Consider the following 6000-nt stretch of genomic DNA (forward strand, 5'->3'; position numbering starts at 1 on the left):
TTTCTTTTGCTGGTATGTGAAACTAGGTAGTATAAATTTTGCAACAATGTAATTAGCATAATCATCATACCATGGAGCAGTACGAGAAGCATTTATGATAGCTAGTTGTTCATCAGGAAAGCTATCATCAATAGGTAGTGGGTCATCAAGAACATTCTCTAACCTAGACAAGTTGTCTGCAACGGGGTTCTCAACTCCCTTTCTATCAATAATATGCAAATCAAATTCTTGTAGCAAGAGAACCCATCTAATAAGTCTAGGTTTAGCATCCTTCTTTTACATAAGATATTTAATAGCAGCATGATCAGTGTGAACAGTTACTTTAGAATCAACAATACAAGGTCTGAACTTATCACATGCAAATACAACTGCTAAGAATTCTTTTTCAATAGTAGCATAATTTCTTTGGGCACTGTCTAGAGTTTTACTAGCATATTGGATAACATTTAATTTCTTATCAACTCTTTGTCCTAGAATAGCCCCTACAGCATAATCACTAGCATCACACATAATTTCAAATGGTAAATTCCAATCAGGAGGCTGAACAATAGGTGCAGAAACCAAAGCTTTCTTAAGTATTTCAAATGCTTCTACACAGTCATCATCAAAGACAAAAGGAACATCTTTTTGTAAAAGATTAGTCAGAGGCCGAGAAATTTTAGAAAAGTCCTTAATGAACCTCCTATAAAAACCGGCATGACCAAGGAAACTTCTTATACCTTTGATGTCCTTGGGACACGGCATCTTTTCAATATCATCAACTTTAGTTTTGTCAACTTCAATACCTCTTTCAGAAATTTTATGCCCCAAGACAATACCTTCATTAACCATAAAGTGGCACTTCCCCCAATTCAAGACAAGATTAGTTTCTTCACATCTCGGCAAAACTCGATCAAGGTTGCTTAAGCAATCATCAAAAGAAGTTCTGTAAATGGACAAATCATCCAGGAAAACCTCAACAATCTTTTCAAAAAAGTCAGAGAATATAGCAGTCATACATCTTTGAAAGGTAGCAGGTGCATTACATAAACCAAAAGGCATACATCTATAAGCAAAGGTACCAAAAGGGCAAGTAAAAGTTGTATTTTCTTGATCCTCTTTGGACACAGGTATTTGAGAGAAACTAGAATAACCATCTAGAAAGCAAAAATGTGTATGCTTGGATAATCTTTCTAGCATTTGATCAATAAAAGGTAAAGGTTAATGATCCTTTTTAGTAGCTTTATTTAATTTGCGGAAATCAATTACCATTCTATAACCAGTAACAATTCTTTGTGGGATCAATTCATCTTTATCATTAGGAACAACAGTAATACCTTCCTTCTAAGGGACACAATGAACAGGACTTACCCACTGACTATCAGCAACGGGATAAATTATACCTTCCTCCAGAAGCTTTATTATTTCTTTTTCTTACCACTTCTTTCATCTTAGGATTTAACCGTCGTTGGTGATCTACAACTGGTTTAGCGTCTTTCTCCAATTTTATTTTGTGCTGACATAGAGTGGGACTAATGCCCTTAAGATCATCAAGAGTATATCCAATAGGAGCACGGTGCTTCTTTAGAGTTTTCAATAATTTCTATTCTTCATGCTCTGAGAGGTTAGCACTAATAATAACAGGATATATCTCTTTCTCATCAAGATAAGCATATTTAAGAGTATCACGTAAAGGTTTAAGCTCAAACACGGGATCACCCTTAGGTGGAGGAGGATCCCCTAGGATTTCAACAGGCAAGTTGTGTTTCAAAATAGGTCCCTGTTTAAACAATACTTCATCTATTTGCCTTCTTTCATTCATAAACATAGCATTTTCATGGTCTAGCAAATATTGTTCTAAAGGATCAGTTGGAGGCACGACAATAGAGGAAAGACCAATAATTTCATCGTTACTAGGAAATTCTTTATCATCGGGTTGTCTACAAATTTAGCAAAATTAAACTCATGGAAAGCAAACATCATATTGTGGAAATTCATGGAAAGCATTGGTATCCATAAAAGATTTAACACAATCAAACTTAGGTGTTATACCTGACTCCTTACCTTCGTCGAGGTCCCAATCTTCGGAGTTGCGTTTAATTCTTTCCAATAAATCCCATTTGAATTCAATAGTCTTCATCATAAAAGATCCAGTACAAGAAGTATCGAGCATGGAGCGATTACTGAGAGAAAGTCGAGCATAAATTTTTTGAATAATCATATCTTTTGAGAGCTCATGATTGGGGCATGAATATAACATCTTAAGCCTCCCCCAAGCTTGAGCGATGCTTTCTCCTTCGCGAGGCCAAAAATTATATATATAATTACGATCACGATGAACAAGATGCATAGGATAAAACTTCTGATGAAATTCCAATTTCAATCGTTGGTAGTTCCATGATCCAATATCATCACATAGCCTCAACCATGTCAATGCATCTCCCTTCAGAGACAAAGGGAAGACCATCTTCTTGATAACATCGTCGGGCATACCTGCAAGCTTAAATAATCCACAAACTTCATCCACATAGATTAGGTGCAAATCGGGATGTAATGTTCCATCACCTGTGAAAGGATTAGCTAGCAGTTTCTCTATCATACCCAAAGGAATTTCAAAGTTAACATTTTCAGTAGGTTCAGTAGGTTGAGAAGCAACTCTTTGCTCTACTAGTCGGGGTGAAGATACCCCAAACAAGCCCCTCAAAGGATTATGTTCCATAGTAACAAGTGATAGTAAATTTCAGCACACTATATAATTTTTTCCTTACCAAATTCCACCAACCAAAGGCGCTTCACTCCCTGGAAACAGTGCGAGAAAAGAGTCTTGATGACCCACAAGTGTAGGGGATCTACCGTAGCCTTTTCTATAAGTAAGAGTGTCGAACCCAACGAGGAGCAGAAGGAAATGATAAGCGGTTTTTAGCAAGGTATTCTCTGCAAGCACTGAAATTATCGACAACATGTAGTTTTGTGATAAGGTAATTTGTAACGAGTAGCAAGTAATAAAAGTAAATAAGGTGCAGCAAGATGGCCCAATCCGTTTTGTAGAAAAGGACAAGCCTGGACAAACTCTTATCTGAAGGAAAGCGCTCCCGAGGACACATGGGAATTATCGTCAAGCTAGTTTTCATCATGTTCATATGATTCGCGTTCGGTACTTTGATAATTTGATATGCGGGTGGACCGGTGCTTGGGTACTGCCCTTACTTGGACAAGCATCCCACTTATGATTAACCCCTATTGAAAGCATCCGCAACTGCAACAGAAGTATTAAGGTAAACCTAACCATAGCATGAAACATATGGATCAAATCAGCCCCTTACGAAGCAACGCATAAACTAGGGTTTAAGCTTCTGTCACTCTAGCAACCCATCATCTACTTATTACTTCCTAATGCCTCCTTCTAGTCCCAAACAATGGTGAAGTGTCGTGTAGTCGACGTTCACATGACACCACTAGAGGGATGACAACATACATCTCATCAAAATATCAAACGAATACCAAATTCACATGACTACTTATAGCAAGACTTCTCCCATGTCCTCAGGAACAAACGTAACTACTCACAAAGCATATTCATGTTCATAATCAGAGGGGTATTAATATGCATAATGGATCTGAACATATGATATTACACCAAGTAAACCAACTAGCATCAACTACAATGAGTAATCAACACTACTAGCAACCCACAGGTACCAATCTGAGGTTTGGATACAAAGATTGGATACAAGAGATGTACTAGGATTTGAGATGAGATGGTGCTGGTGAAGATGTTGATGGATATTGACCCCCTCCTGATGAGAAGATCGTTGGTGATGACGATGGTGATGATTTCCCCCTCCCGGAGGGAAGTTTCCCCGGCAGAACAGCTCCGCCGGAGCCCTAGATTGGTTCCGCCAAGGTTCCGCCTCGTGGCTGCGGAGTTTCATCCTGTGAGCTAGATTATGATTTTTTTTCCTTGATGAAAGACTCCATATAGCCAAATATGGGCATCAGAGGGCCACCAGGGGGACCCATGAGGCAGGGGCGCGCCCAGGGGGGTAGGGCGCGCTCCCCACCCTCGTGGACGGTTGGTGGCCCCCCTCTGGTACTTATTTTGCCCAATATTTTTTATATATTCTAAAAATAATTCCCGTGGAGTTTTAGGACTTTTGGAGATGTGCAGAATAGGTCTCTAATATTTGCTCCTTTTCCAGCCTAGAATTCCAGCTGCTGGCATTCCCCCTCTTCATGTAAACCTTGTAAAATAAGAGAGAATAGGCATAAGTATTGTGACATAATGTGTAATAACAGTCCATAATGCAATAAATATCGATATAAGAGCATGATGCAAAATGGACGTATCAATGATCTCATGGTAGATCAACTCTTGTAACCCCCATGCTCATCAATATTAATCTAGCAGGACGTAGGGTTTTACCTCCATCGAGAGGGCCCGAACCTGGGTAAACATTGTGTTCCATGTCTCCTATTACCATCAACCTCAGATGCACAGTTCGGGACCCCCTACCCGAGATCCGCCGGTTTTGACACCGACATTGGTGCTTTCAGTGAGAGTTCCACTGTGACGCCGAAGTCAGCGTTGATGGCTCGCCTTGTGATCAAGGACAACATCACCGTCGATGGAGCCCTAGCCTCAGGCCAAACCCTCCGGTTGGGTGGCTTTATCATGACCGCCCGTTCGGCCGGTGAGCCGGTGATGACTTCTCGGGTCATCGAAAATCGCCTCCGGATTGACTCTGAATACTCCAGTCAGATGGATCTGAGGGAATTATCGTCCTCGAACGAACTCCTGGATCGCATCGCCGCCTTGGGGGTCGCCACAGACTACGGTCGGATTGGGCTCAAACCCGATCAGAGAGAAATCAAATCTCCATCGATCACCCACCAGATAGCGGTAGTGGAGGAGCAAAACAACAATTCTCCCTCTATACTGAGGACAATCTATGTTCGGATCCCCGAGCTCATAGAGCCGGACACCTGTCCACGGAGCGACATGCTTTGTCCTCCGAACTTGGAATCAGACGGTAGACCTAAAATACCGGTCGATCTCCCGAAATCCAAACTATTAAGCTCAAAAATTTCTCAAACTCCAGATCCCAAACTGGGTCAGGGTTCGGATTTAAATCCACCCACCCACCCAGATATACGCGATCTAACCTACCTACGGCACCAGTCTCAAGAAACAGTCCATCACTTTTGGGCCAGATTCCTCCTTGTCAAGAACAAGATCAAAGATTGCCGTGACGAAGATGCGATCTCAATATTCCGCAGTAATTGTACAGACGAAGGAAACCTCAACACTATCAACCGCTGTCACATATTACACTTCGCCGATTTGACAGCCATAGCACAGAAGTACTACACAATGGAAAGCGCCTGGAAAACTTAGGCAGCTCGTTGGGAGCCGCCAGCTCCCACTCAACCTTTCGTCCAGACAAAAAGGATGCACCCTCGAGAGGCACCCAACACAGCAGTAAAGAAATCCAAACCCATTACGGAGCGCAGAACCGTTCTGGAAGGATGGCTCGATAGGTCGTGCAAAATACACACAACACCGGATACCATACCTACCCACAGCCTTAGAACACGTTGGATACTCCGGCAAGTGGCCAAGAGTGGCGAGGATATCCTCACCAAACATACCTCGGAACAACTCCCCCGGAACACGACGACCGCAGAGTATTGACAGTCTTCGAGACTTTCGCTTCAAACAATCGGCGCAAGAGGGCACTCCGCGACCTCACCGAAGTATGTCAAATCGCAACAATAAATCCTTGGAACGACATGGCCATAACTTTCAATGCCAGTGATGAACCAAAAGCCCGGTCAGTCCGAGCACCAGCGGCCTTGGTCCTCAATCCAATTGTGGACAGTTTTTGACTTACCAAAGTGCTCATGGACGGCGGCAACGGGTTAAACCTCATTTATGAGGATACACTCAGTAAATGAACATAGACAGGAGCCGTATTGAGTAAAGTAGCACGACCTTCCAAGGAATTATTCCCAGCCTAGAGG

This window comes from Triticum dicoccoides, chromosome 1A (genome assembly GCF_002162155.2).
Source record: "Triticum dicoccoides isolate Atlit2015 ecotype Zavitan chromosome 1A, WEW_v2.0, whole genome shotgun sequence".
NCBI classification, from domain to species: Eukaryota; Viridiplantae; Streptophyta; class Magnoliopsida; order Poales; family Poaceae; genus Triticum; species Triticum dicoccoides.